Here is a 14,978-nt window from a genome sequence, read left to right as displayed (position 1 = left end):
AGATAAGATCTTGTCATTAAACGGTGACAGCAATGTGTCCTGCTGTTAATAAATAACCTCCGACGAGGCATCACTTCACAAAGCGTTTTCACACTGAATATTATTTGATAGCGCCATCTATAAAGTAATTGAGATGTACATTTTTTTCTTTTAAAAGTACGAGATGTAACCCAAATATCTACGTTTCTCTCTCAGAGTAACATTTGTTTTCAAAAGAAGAAATTTAAGACAAATAAACTGAAGGAATCCACTCTGGATAATAAAATGACATCAAAGAAAACACAAAATATCGATCTTCTAATTATTCGGCAGACGTGTACCAAATTACCTAAAAAATAAAGTAATAATTCACTGCTTTCAAGACATTATTGTCGGGTGAAATGAAAAAAAATATGCTTAATTAGCAAAAAACACAGCTGCAAGTTACAAAGACTCAGTTTAGTGATCCATGATCTGTAGTAATTTAAAGTTGTTACCTGTATTTTCCCCAAATACTAAAACATTTAACTAAGCACTTGAGATTGTAAAGATAATGTCTAGAAATGAGCGATGATGAGATTTATATTCACTCACGTGTTCGAACTATAAAATATATTATTATGTAATACCTAAAAACTAGTGTTTTTATTAAATTTAATAATGATCATCGAATCAGAAATGAGGAGATCCGTAGGAGAACCAGATCGACATATCTCAAATGATTGCGAAAATGAAGTGAGTAGGGCACATAATTCGACGGAAAGATGGCCGTTGGGGGAGTAAAGTCCTCAAATGGCAACCACGTACCGGAAGACGCAGTATTGGTAGGCCCCACACAAGATGGACCTACGATCTGGTCAAGATCGCCAGAATACGTTGGATGAGCGCAGGACCAATCGTCGTGCAAATCATTGGCCTTTGTCCAGCAGTGGACAACTTCCGGCTGATGATGATTAAATTGAAATAAGCTAGAATATTATGTAAGTCTGTGTGACATTTTCAGATGAATCGCAAAGAATATTAACAATGTTATGAAAAATATTAATATTCACCATGTTTAATTTGTTACATCCAGTACGTTTTGACTTCATATAAGAAAAACTTAGAACATGTACCAAAACAGGCGATGTCCAAGTCGGACACCTTTAAGGTGTCCGTGCCATCGTACAAATCACTTTTGTGAAAGAAAATAATTCGCGATCTGTGTTTTGTTTGTTTGTGTACTGTTTATGCAGTGACAAACAGTCAGTCGGATGGACAGTTTTAGTGATAGGGTTCCTGTTTATAACTTGTCTGTCATGGGAATCTAAAAATAGTTTTATTACGTACAACACATTGTTTATCAACAATAGATAAGAAACAATAAGTGTCACAAAGATAATAATTAATAATAAACATCACTTTGATGATTAAGATTACAAGTGTTTTTATATTTGATAAACGTTATTAATAGTTTATTTTGTCAGAGCAAAGACGTGCCTTTTAGTAAACGATTTCTTTCCAAATATTACAAACTGTTGGTCTCAGTTAATCTAACAACATTATATTTTGTGGTGAGCCTTATAACAAACTTCAATAAATATGTCAACATTGGAATACAAATATCATTTTATCAAACAGCAAGGCAGATAAAATACATAGAAGAATCGGTTTGACTTAAAGGAATTCTGAGCACACAAGGAAATCCTGAAAGGCTAAGTCGAAAAAGTCATTCTAGGCACGTCCTTCCTATATGCCTACATGCCATTCTGAAGCTTAGGATACAAATTCAAAAATAAAGATGCACGCATTAAGGGTGATACGGCAATGTGCATTGAATATTGCAGATATACGACGGATAAGAGATGGTCATTGCAGGTGACGAAATGGACCGAACCTGGACTCTAAAGGGAAAGTTAATCACTGAATGGTAATGGTGAAATCGTACAGGATAGCGGAGCTTATACCCTTCACATAAATTTTTTTTAAGTAAAAACTGTATTGCTCAATATAAAAAAAAAAACAAATAAAAAAATCTAAAGTTTCCTAAATATTAGCTAAATAAGAAAAGAAAAAACTGCTTGCAATGTATAGATTTTTTCTATCAAGAAGTAGGCCAAATAACTCGGATCACGTGATGGTAAGGGACTAGTTACGTTAGGTATACGTTATACCGCCTAAGCCATTTAGACTAATCAAGGTGTAAGATTAATTTTGTAAATTATTGTCCTCATTTTCAATTTAGGGTCTTCGTACATTGTTTGTCTCATCGTCATTGTCTCGGACCATTTCGATATTGATAATATTTTGTCCGGACATATTCTAAGATAAGATGATAAACATTTACATTTTATACCGAAATTTCTAAAAATTTAATAAGGATGCCTGATATTATCGAATATGGAATTCGAGGTCAAAGTATATCAAAATTGATCACGGAGTTTCATTTGGGAAAACCACTTAAAATGTCGGAACTTTGTTAGTTTTAATAAAGTTACCTTGTATATATACTTTTCTACGATGGTTTCTCTTTCTAGCAGCAATATGATTGAGATCAACTTTTATAAACCAACTTACGACATCTACTGTGCAATCACTGAATATCGTTACCTGGCTACCGGAAAGCTATGTCACTCCAAGACGGCTATGATCAACGACGGGCAAATTATCCACAATTTTAGGCAGAAGTTCAATACGAACCCTCACAAGTTTCCTGTCTGGATAGCGCAAGCTAAAAGGGCATCTAACTTAAATAGGCCTCAGTAAATCAAGCCTTTGCCGATCCTATACACATCCTGGGACACGAGGCCATTGGTACCATGAGAGTGAGGTGCCGCAAAGCTATAACGCTCCAGAAGAAGGACACTAAACACCATGAGAATTCTCCGCATCTTAATGGATAAGGGTCTTGAGAATATGATTTAAGCAAGCGTAACTCCTGTAAAGTGAAGCAGCTTAATCCCTATAGATTGCCTTAACTCCCACCAATCGAGTCTGCGCATGAGGGGAGGCACAAGAATATCATATTTTGTGATTAAATTGATTCAATATTGATTAAATTTACATTCACTTAAATAAATGCATAAGAAACCATACAATTCACTCACGTATTATTGAAAGATAATTTTCACTAATACCTTAAACAATGGATTGCAATTGCAATTAAATTATGTTAGAGTCAACGAAACTAGGACAACCTACGGGCTTAATAATGTATTTTGAAAAAATATATAAATTAGGTTTATACGCATTGATACGCATAAAATGAAAATGGGCTGATGTTATACGAATACCTAGTTAACACAACACATTCACCACTACGTAAGACTACACATTATATCATTAAAACTGATTTGTATGAAACACGACACGTCTGCGAAAGGTTCTGGTGATACTAAAGATAAGGTTTTAAAAGTGGTTTATCAAGTGTTCTATATCTAACGAATAGTCTGTATTATCTTAGAAAATTCTTTTGTTGTGAGTGAATGCGCTACAATATTTTTGTACGAAAATAATTATAACACAAAATTAGTCGCAATTTCACACAAATTATTCGGCCATAAATTATGATTTGACTGCAACAATGGGTTCCAGACAATGATATATTACATACTTAAATACATATGAAAACATCCATGATTGATAAAAAAAAAAATATTTAATCGTATAAAAACTCCTGCACAAACCGGGATTTGAACCCCGGACATAGTTCAGTATAGTCCGGATCGTCGTGGATGTCCACATTTTTGTTTATATTCCATTAGATACCACTTGCTCAAATAAAACTTTATTTTAATTGAATTTATGTTTGTTTAATGTGATGTATTAAAAAGGCATCAATAGTCCTAACATTTAGCAAGTCAATTTCTTCTTGCAACGTACGTTTGTTAATCTTAAGCCTTGTATCTTTATTCATTATATAATGCACTAGTATGTCCGTCTGTGTCTTGATTTATATAATACTAGCTGACCCGGCAAACGTTGTTTTGCCATATAAAGTATAATTCACGCGATAGTTTTATAAATAATAGCCTATGTGTTATTCTGGTGTGTAAGCTATATTATTGTAAAGTTTCATCAAAATCCATTCAGTAGTTTTTGCGTTAAAGAAGTACAAACATACATCCAGACATACAAACTTTCACATTTATAATATTATTAATAGGATTTTGTATTCGCCTAAATATTCTATTGTTTACTATCTTAACGTTCTGTTGTCATGTCTGTATAATTATAATCTTTTGTGTTCTCAGTGAAACCATTCTAGGATATATCCAATATTATATTTTTAATATTTTATTTAACTTCATTTTTTACTATAGTGATGTATCTGTTTGTTTCCTTTATAAATAAATAATTAATTCGTTAAAGAAATACTCTCCAATCAATGAGTTGAAAGACTATATCGATATTCTACGAAGTTATTACCTTCATAACCTGCATACATTGTTACTAAGCTTGTAGCTTATTAATCTCTGACATAGTAAATGAGATTTTAATTAAGTTAACAAGACGCCTTTCACTTCGATTGCAGAGATATAAATACTATCCACCTACTCAAAATATGTCAACGCGGTGTTGGCTATCATTATTTTAATTATGATTTTTAGATAGAAATAACTAAAATCCGGCTTTTATTTGGGCTCATTTTTAACCGACATCATAAAAGGAGGAGGTTCTCAATTCGACTGTGTTTTCTTTTTATTATGTTACCTCAGAATTTTCGTCTGCTGGAACCGATTTTGATGATTCTTTTTTTATTTGAAAGCTGATCCAATTCTAACAATGGACCCATGAGAAATCATATTAGTCTTAAATTTGCATTAAGTATTTTGGCATGGCATTAAGTAGTCGCTGTCCGCCAAGGTAGGTTTGTAACTACATTACATACGTCTTATTGGGGAGATGTGTTTGTGTCGCACGCGTGACGTGACGAGGTGAGAGGCGAGAGTGGGGCCGCGGTGGGAGGAATCCGATTCCAAAAATACCAATAATCATAAGTATATAATATTGATTATATTCAAATCATTTATTCAAACAAAATAAATCTTAAAACTATATTTACAATAGGTATAGTACCTACTACATAAAATTAAAACTATCATTACTACCAAGAATACAGCATTTCCGCGTTGGACAGCTAGGCTGATCCATTGACCGAAATAGCTGCCAGCGCTTGGGTTTCTTTGAGCCTTTTTAAGGCGCAAAGATAGTACTTTGTACATTCTCCGTGCCTTTGGACCCCACGGGCCAAGTGTCTCGACACCAAAAGGCACAAAGATGTAAGACATATTTGCGACGCTTGCTGTTTTCGACAGTCGAAGCAGCAGCCCAAGCACCAACTGCCGTAACTTGGACATGAGAAGGAGCCAGAGTGTCGACACATTATTAAATCATATTTTTTTATTAATATAGTATTAATAATATTTAATTATAATATAAATAATATATATTCATCATTACACATATTGATTATTAAATTGTACGCAATTATTAATTTTATACTTTTTAGAGCATATTATATTGTTTTGGAATACTAAGCATTTTTAAAGTCATTTGTTTGTTTTTTGAAAAAAATCTTATAATACTAAAATACTAACTGGTGACCGGTGGATTTCACCCAAACAAACGCGTATATATAAAAAAAATCGCATCATAAATTAAAATCCAACCCAAGTTCAATCATTAAAATATACAATTCGTTTTACGATATAGTAATTATCAACAATTACAGCTGCTGTATAGAACGGAATTTGATAAAGCAGTTACTTAAACAGCTGTTAGCCACGCGTACTTACATGTGTGTGAAAGTATTTGTGATATTCTTCAACATATTGTTTATTAAGAGGTCGTTTACTTTACAAACTTTGTCCATACCAAGAAGAATTTTTATTAATTAGGTACCATACATACTTTTTCTTTCTTTTGATTTTCTTTCTGTTCATCTATTCGTGATGTTAAGCGAATTAGAAACAATATTGGTATCTAGGGATAATATAATCCATATTTTCAGGCTAACTTATGTCAGCTCGGGGTTTTTTTAATCAGTATTAAGGTGGTGTGTCAATAGTAGTGATTAATGACACTGAATCTTCACTTGTATATTAATTGTTTTAATTCTGTAATAACTTTAAATTGTGCATTGCATTTTAGTTGTATACCGTGTGTGTGTTTATTCGTATTGTTGAATTTACCTAATTATTCTGTCACTACGGTGTCCTATAACTGGCTCACAGTTATGTAAATTAACATATTAGATAGCAAATAGCTGTTGACATTCCTAATAAATAAATATTATTGTTGTATTTTTAGAGCCAATACAAATATTTGCAACGATTTATTCAAAAATTTGGCGTTTATAATATAATCGTAGATAGACAAATGGCCAAAGCAGCAATGGTCAAGTTAACCAGAATCTGCCAAAGTAGAATATGTCGTATACCATCGAGATCAGATACATGTGAAATTTGTTCACATATTGACTATAATCATAGTCAATTTGTGCAGCTACCCGCAAGACGATCAAGGCTATTGAAATGTGGTGTTGTATGAGAATGTTCCTCATACCGTGGATTGCAAGAACAAGCTGAAGATTACGAACAGATTATCTACCATCTGTTACCTACAAATACTAAGCTATTTAGATCACATTGCCCGTGGATAATAAGATTATCTGGAGGATCTAGTTGTAGTAGGAAATACCAAGAAGACTGTGCCCGAAATATTTCAGGATTCACGGAGACGACCACCGACCCGCTAATCGGTAATGTAATGTACTTAATGAAAAATTTAATGAAATTTTATTTGCAAGAAACATTGTACTTCAGATGTTAACACAATATTATTGATAATTCAATATGTTTCGTCAATTGACATGCAAAATATGTCATAAAATTGTCTAAATACCAAGACACTACTGTTATACTGAAACCACCAGATATAGGCATTTATGGCACTCAATATCCCGAATGCCCTTCGATAAGCCCAGCACAGGATTATCTGGAGGTAGCTTGTTGATAAATCAACGAAAGAAAACCACGACTTTCATTGATGAAGTACATGAAGATGAAAGCTAATTAATTCATTTGCCGGTAGAAAACATAAAGTTTCATAATGTTTAAATAAAACACTTTTAAAAGATTTTTGCGTTAAAGTTACATTTTTATTTTAGTTAACCGGACGTTTCAAGATCTTTTTTATATTGTTTAATATCTCTCTTTCAAGTTATTTGTAGTTTTTAGTTATAATTAAATATTTTCTGAGTGGGTGTTGAGTTTTTACTTTCAATATGTGATTGTTTAATCCTATTATTCCTATTTTCGGATTTACCATCAACAGGATAAACTATCAAAAGAAAATTCCACTGGTTACTTAATGTTAGGTGATCAATAGTTAAGTTTACTGTAGCTTCGTATAACTTATAGAGGACGAACTGTCTGACTCACAAACATTACTGCGAAAGAACTAATTACGCGTTTCTAAATTACGCTTTTGCAATTTGCTGCCACTTATCGCAAATTAATTAGTTTTGATCATTCTAAATAAATCAGATGAGCAAAGATACCTTACCGAAAACCTGTACAAGTGCTTAATATTGAAGTTATACTTCTTTAGGCGCGTTATAAAAAAATGATGAGAGTGAAATTATAAGATGCGCTCGCATCACTGTAACACAACAGAAAGAGGTTGAAGTTGGTTCCTAAAATTTTGTGACGTTTGCGTCTTTCGTTATTTTTTTTTGGTTTCTTCGTTCATTATTAGGACAGGCAAAGGGTTGAAGCCCATACAGCCGTATTCATTATTTAAAAATTAATTGTCAGAGCCATCTTTGCAAGATTATTTCAAAATTTTTCTTTCTAAAAACGTAGAATAGCTCGAGGAGTAAATCATTTTAATGATTTTTGCTTCGGCCTAACCAAAGAAATACCTGTAACTTATTGCATGCAAACTTAAGTACATACACACTTTTTTTTATATATTTATAGACTTATATATAGGACTGTATCATCTCTATTTACCCATCTATCGATAAAAACGGTAAGGTAATATTTAAATACATAATAACTAGATATTGCCGTGTTAAATCAGATCTAGCTTATCGGCAAGCGTACTACGTGAGGAAAGTGACACACATAATAATTTTCCATTAGAAATGCACAATGACTTCGCTAAGCCAATTAAGATTTCACTTTACTTAGCTTCTGAATATAAAGGTTCATAACAACGTGTTGTGGAACGATGACACTTAAACGTAATGATTGTCTTTAGCACGCACAGCATTTGTTTTCAATAGCACAATAGGATTTGATTTGATGCTATGTGCAATTGTTTGTTACGTCAGTTTACAATATAAGAATGAGATCAAACGACAACTTCTCTCAAGAAAACTATACGATATAGGTGGTATGATAATTTTAACTTCAGAAAACTTTTAAAAGCAACAATAAATAATGATAACAATGTAAAGTCGAACAACGTAGCTAAACATAAAAATACATTTATTAGAAAATTAAGGCTAAATTATTATTAGGTTAATGAATTAGCTATGTAACAAACATACTTAAAATAACAACTATCTACCAAAGGGGACGACTATGTTAATAGTTGATATCTTCTTATTTATACGGTATTAATATACTTCCTGGAATTACTTTCTTCCTGGAATTCCTTCCTTTCGTATAAGCTCCTTACGTACATTTCTCTATCTGATTGTGACTTCACGTAAATGAGTCCATCAAACTAGTGGAGTGCCACAGCTTAGTATATGGAAGAGAGTCCTCTGTTTTAACATAGTTTTATTTTGTCCTTTAACATTAACAGTCACATAATTATTACAATTACAAAATAAAACGAATGCGAGTATATTTGTATGTATCAACAGTGGGGCTATGCAAAGAATGCCAACTAGGTGGGCACCACAGCGCCGCATTTTTCTGTTCTCAAGCCCTAATGTGTAAGTTTTGTCTCGTCTTGTAGGATGCCATAGCTAGTGAAATTACTAGACTAATAAGACTTAACATCTTATGTCCCAAAGTGACGAGCCCGATTACTATTTAGCTCGAAGTCAAAGTCAATAAACTTTATACAAGTAGGCTTAAACTAAGCGCTTTTGAATCACTATAAATATTTCTTATAAATTGCTGAATGTACCATATATTCGGAAAAAGTTTAGCTCGTGAGAAGAACATACATGAAACTCAACGGCCACTCCGTTCAGTCAATACAGTATTTTACGATGGCTGAAATATACATAACAAATTAGGAATGTGTAAGGTTCTCGTTGACTCGTTACTTTTTCTCATAAAGAAAGGAAGAGTTCTCGAGGGCGAGTGACAGAGCAAGAGCAAGCTAGTACTTGTAACCGAGACATCGTCCACATTCTTTAATAAGAATACAATAAATTAACTTATTTCTCTTTCCTCTATACCCTGTTATATTAGTCAGTTGACTTACAATATTCATCATTTCATCAGACCCCTGGCAATCTTCTAACGTAACTCTGAAATAATAAAAAACTGGAGTCAATGTCCAACAATCCATTAGTCACGTCAATTACTATATAGTTTCAAAATGTTCAGCTGCTTGACTTAACTTCATTGTCATTTAAATAAATAGTTGTATAAATAAAATTTAAATAGCCTTTGTTTTCTATTAGAACGTGAGAATTTATTTTAGGTCAAGATAATACGGAATATGAGTTACGTGAATATAATATGTAATTAATCGTAGATTATATATTGTCTAGGGAATAACAGACTCTCTGACGTCATGGGCAACATTTTTAAGTATAAGTGAAACGAGGGATTTAATCGACGCAAAACTAAGACAGGCCTTATTATAGAGGTAATACAAGTAGCCTCCTTTTTACTCCTTCTGAGAGGCAATAAAAGGGAAACGACTAAAAACATCAGCAATTACTAAGGTCTTTTACTATAAAAACTTGTCATTTAATATAAATATTGTCACTATTGAGGGCCCATTAAGGGGCTCTGACTTTATTTGTTTTTTCTACAATGATCAAAATCATCATTAATTTTTTTCGGTAGTCGTTATTATCATTCAAGCAGGAAAGTTTTATGTATGTTATATTAAATTTTCGTAAGCGTCGTTCCTTCCGCGTAGCTCTCTCCTAAACCTCTTCAAGCATATCCAATCCAATAACATCCATATCTGTTGTTTAGGATGTCTCGCAATCTGTTACGGTGTCTCTCTTCTCCTTACCTTCGAAACAGCTAGAATACTAGATATTTATTTTGAATTATGTATATGTATAACGTATAACATTGAGGCGATTATATCAGATAGATGAAAGCAAATTTATTCCATAAATCTATAGGCGAGTCAATCCAGTACTGGCAAACATCGACACCTAGATGCACTAACACGATGGTACCAAATTATATGAAGCGTATAAGACTATATAACTTTAAATGGTATTATTTAAATTTAATACGCATTAGCTACCTGTTATTATGTTGGGGATCGTTTTTACCTGTATTAGGAATATACACAGAGAAACTTTCAGATTTTGTAATACAATTTTCTGTTGATTCTCACGGGACGTTCATCTATTTGGTTATTCAAATATTCAAATTAATATTTATAACAGCGGTATTAATATTATTTGTCTCAGGGAAATGCAATACCAATTATGAAAAATTGAAGTTATGTTTACTAATAGCTGGAAGGGCGCTATTTTGTAATAAACATAGACTATAGATTAAAATTTTATTACTAGCAGGTTACTATTTTACTTTTCACTTATTAAGTTAAAGTAAAATCCCTGTTGTTTGCTTTTTTTGTTATAACGTACATAGACCTCGTACACCACGCACCACCCACCAGCTAGGGAGCTTCCTTGTGCGGTATTTCCAGAACGATACGACATGTCCTATCCATGGGTAAGATACCCAAAAGAACACCTTTCTAAAAGACCGGCAATAGGAATCCTCCGTAGTTGCATCTTCCATAAAAAAGAGAAAGGAATGGCGTTGCTGATATAATATATACCGCAAAACAACTTAAATAGAAGGGGACTGGACACATATCCAGAAGTAGGAATGCTCCCAAGGATCCAAATTCAAGGATAGCAATAATCACGATTAACGGAAAAAGCAGAAAATAAAGATAGCGGAAAAGATGAGAGGATGAGATTTGTGATATGGCTGGAGCATGTTGAAGAAGAAAGGTGAGAGACAGAGTATTGTGTAACACACCAAAAACCGGTTGGTAGGGCTAAATAATAGGGGCAGATTTTTAATTATTTATTAGACATAAAGGTTTATTTACTGCCTTAGTGCGTTAATGTAAAGTAAAAACCACTCGTGCTTAGTATTTTACACTATCAGCGTTGAAGCGTGAACATACAGGTTGCAGGCAAATGTTATAAAAATTTAATTACCGTTCCGTATTGTATGCTTTAGTCTATAAATATAAATCTATTGTGCTCAAATTAAAATAAATGAAAATTTACCAAACTAAAAATAAACGCTTAAACATTACGTGTAAAAAGTATTCTCATGGTAAAGTTAAGTATTCAGTATATTTTTGCGGTGTCAGCGTGAAAGTTTACGAACTTCGATTTAGTATAGTTCTGATAAATTCCGGTTCTTCCACGATCAGCAAACCATTCATCATCGACCTTATCATACAGACATTATCTTATTAGCCAATAATAATTGCTTACGATATGTCGTGATCGTTACCTCACCAATGAGCTGTCAGTACCTTGCAACCGCTTGCCTCAGTTGGTTAATGAATTGAATTGTTTGAATTGTAATTACAGAGGTATAAAGAGTCTTATATGCATTCCTTAACCTTTTAATACATGTACTGCCTAGGTTGTCCTTTCCATCATTTCCATTTTAGTTTATAGATTTGTGAAGTCAATCTACTTCTACTTTACAGCCTTCGGGGTATAGACAAATGGAGCAAATGTATCACAGACAGGTATCCCAGAAACCTTAAAAGGAAACGAGGGGGGGGGGGGACAATACAGGAGATGGGCAGATGAACTAAGGATGATAGCAGGCAAGACATGGTCTAGGATAGCTAAAGATAGAAAAGAGTGGAAGAAGTTGGAAGAGGCCTTTGTCAATAGACAAACAGATAGTTATAGATATTTAGTTAAGGATGGTAACATATGTGTAAATTCCACTATCTGAATAAAGGCTTATATTATTATTATTATTATTATAGATTTGTGAAGTCAACCTACTTGACTTTAACGAACCATCCGCTTTCTTAACTATAACTGCTACCTCTTATTCTACATCACACTCTATATCACGGATTATTTATCTGTGTCTCAAATTAACTCCACATTTTTTTTTATATAAATAAGGGACGATATATGGTAATTCTTACGTCTTGACCATTACAATGCAGTGCCGTTCTGGATTCTTGAAAAACCCACTACTACAATTGCGCTCGTCACCTTGAGATGTTAAGTCTCATTTGCCCAGTAATTTCACTAGCTACGGCGCCCTTCAGAACGAAGCACAGTAATGTTTACACATTACGCAGAAATAGGCAACGTTTTGGTACTCATAAACTAGCCAGCATCCTGTGCAAAGGATCCTCCCTCTGGTATTCAAACTACGTTCACTTCTATTTTATTCTTCTTCAGCCACACTCAACTGAGGAATCAAAGTGCCCCTAAGAACAGTCAGACCTGCCTTTTCGGAAACATTCTGATATCTGAGGCGTGATTTCACTCATCTTCAAGATTATTTATAGAAATTATTCAAAACTATCCCCGTGTTTTCACGGACAGTTAATAAAGTTTCATAATTACTTAATATGGTTGTAGAATGAGATGTACCTAGATGAGATTGTTGTAATACTTTCGTTTTTCTTAGATGTCGCGTGTTGGTTTGTCGTTGCATTGCCTACCGGCATCATGCATCATACGATATTGGCTTGCGTGACGACAGAAGACAACGAAACAATTAAGTATTTGTTGAAAACGTGGCGCATGTACTACGCATTGCACATTAGTTATACGTAAAACGTGTTGAAAGGACTGATTTGTTGTTATTTTTGATGCTCGAAATCTACTTCAGTGATCGATAAATCATCTTAAAAATCTTTAGAATTCTATCTTTAGATTTTAATCTTTGGTATTCTTTAAGGGTTGGACCGAGCTTCTTGCTAAAGAGAAGGCGCGTGAATTTAGTTATGACGAGTACTTTTCGATTATTAAGGAAATTTTGAAAATGTTTATAATATTATATAACGTTTATACGTTTTATTATCTCATATATTATGTAGTTTGGTTATTTTTTTTAAATCAAATGACCAGTAGTGAAATTTAACGCCGTAATTAAGGGTCTCGTTTTATTTTTCAGATATAACTTTAGATTTGATTTTACCATCGAGGAAACTATTACTAATAATGTATCCAAATTAGAATCTTAGAGTTCTTTGGACATATCGCCAGAAAAGATGGCCACAACCTCGAACAACTGATGGTTACTGGGAAGGCAGACGGACTACGCCCCAGAGGTCGCAGCCCTATAAGATAGGCTGACCAAATCCACACATCTCTGGATAAAGGGCTTCATGACGCAATGTACGTAGCCAAATACAGACACAGATGCCGAACTATTGTCAAGAAGTTGAATCCTCAGAGAAATCGCGACCCTTAGCATTGAGTAATACGACGCGAGGAAGAAGAGGTGTAGGAAATAATATTACCAAAGCTTTAATAATAACTAAACAAGAAGGAAACCAACCAAACTTAATTCACAATTACGTAGCTCTGTCTTAGCGTGTGTTTATAATACTACACTATTTATCGTTCCAATTATAATCCTTCAAAATTAAACACCTTAATTAAATATCCTGGGAGGCATAAAGGTTGCAGCTTGTTTCTGACTGGTATAAAAATAATAAACAGAAGGTGAAACTATTTTCACATCTTCATAATATATATACTAGCGGACCCGATAGACGATGTCCTGTACACAAGTCTTAAATTTGAAAAATCAGTAAAATACACATCGGTAGGAGAATTATATATGGACTGAATTGATAATCTAAACCAGTCTCAAATTCACTGAAATAATAATAATACAAAAAAAAATTCATCACAATTCTTAGGAGATAAGCGGCTGTGCCAATTTTGATGATTTTAAACCATAGTTCAATTGCGAATTTAAAACATTCTCGAATCCACATGAAGACATACAGAAAATTTCATTAAAATCTGTCCCGCCGTTAAGGAGTTGTTCAGTGACAAACACACGCACAGAAGAAATATATATATAAAGATTTGTAGTTTTTAAATTAAGCTTTTTTATTAACATGAAATACCCTTTTCAAGCCACAAGTTGCCTAATATCCATTGTATAATTCCTTATAAATAAGTAAGAATTAATAAGTGATGTCCCAACATACTATCATTCTCTTTATCTTTTCTTTTATGAAAATAAGGGACGAGACGAGCAGGATGTTCAATTGATGGTAATTGATACGCCCTGTCCATTATAATGTTGCGTGTGTTGTGCTGTTCAAGATTCTTGAAACACCCCAAAAATTCTGAGCGGCACTACAAATGCGCTCGCCACCTTAGGACATAAGATGTTAAGTCTCATTTTCCCAGTAATTTCACTAGCTACAACGCCCTTCAGACCGAAACACAGTAATGCTTACACATTACTGCTTCACGGCAGAAATAGGCGCCGTTGTGGTACCCATAATCTAGCCGGCATCCTGTACAAAGGAGCCTCCCACTGATACCCCTCATAATATTTCTTTTTTATTATTTTATCTTATTTTTAAAAAAAAATATACGCAACACACAATCAAGCTTAAGTTAATTCAATTAAACTTAATGTATGAGCAATAAGATTTAAGATACATAAGTGATCCGAACCGAATACATACAGGAAATTATTTCGGATTTCCGATGTGTCGGTGTCGAATACGAAACTCTGTTACCTATCTGCTACCAATCAATTAAACCGCTAGATATGTATCTACAAGACAGTAATACGCATGACTTAATCTCGCATGTT

General features: G+C 33.5%; 1 protein-coding gene across 3 annotated transcripts in view; it reads right to left on the bottom strand.

Moving 5' to 3' along the window:
• The window catches only part of LOC126976223 (putative histone-lysine N-methyltransferase 1), a 57,586-nt gene that overhangs the window by 21,377 nt on the left and 21,231 nt on the right, over positions 1–14,978 (bottom strand). Inside the window, exon 1 of one of the 3 annotated variants that reach the window (XM_050824463.1) lies at positions 3,252–3,340. The exons of 1 other annotated variant lie outside the window; for it this stretch is intronic. The gene's annotated coding sequence lies outside the window, so the exon portion shown is untranslated. Of the gene's footprint in view, positions 1–3,251; positions 3,341–14,978 lie in introns of those variants that run through there. One more of the 3 variants, XM_050824464.1, reaches the window with a different exon arrangement.

This window comes from Leptidea sinapis, chromosome 39 (genome assembly GCF_905404315.1).
Source record: "Leptidea sinapis chromosome 39, ilLepSina1.1, whole genome shotgun sequence".
NCBI classification, from domain to species: Eukaryota; Metazoa; Arthropoda; class Insecta; order Lepidoptera; family Pieridae; genus Leptidea; species Leptidea sinapis.
Note: the sequence above shows the minus strand (reverse complement) of the source record. Positions and strands in the feature narration are given on the sequence as shown.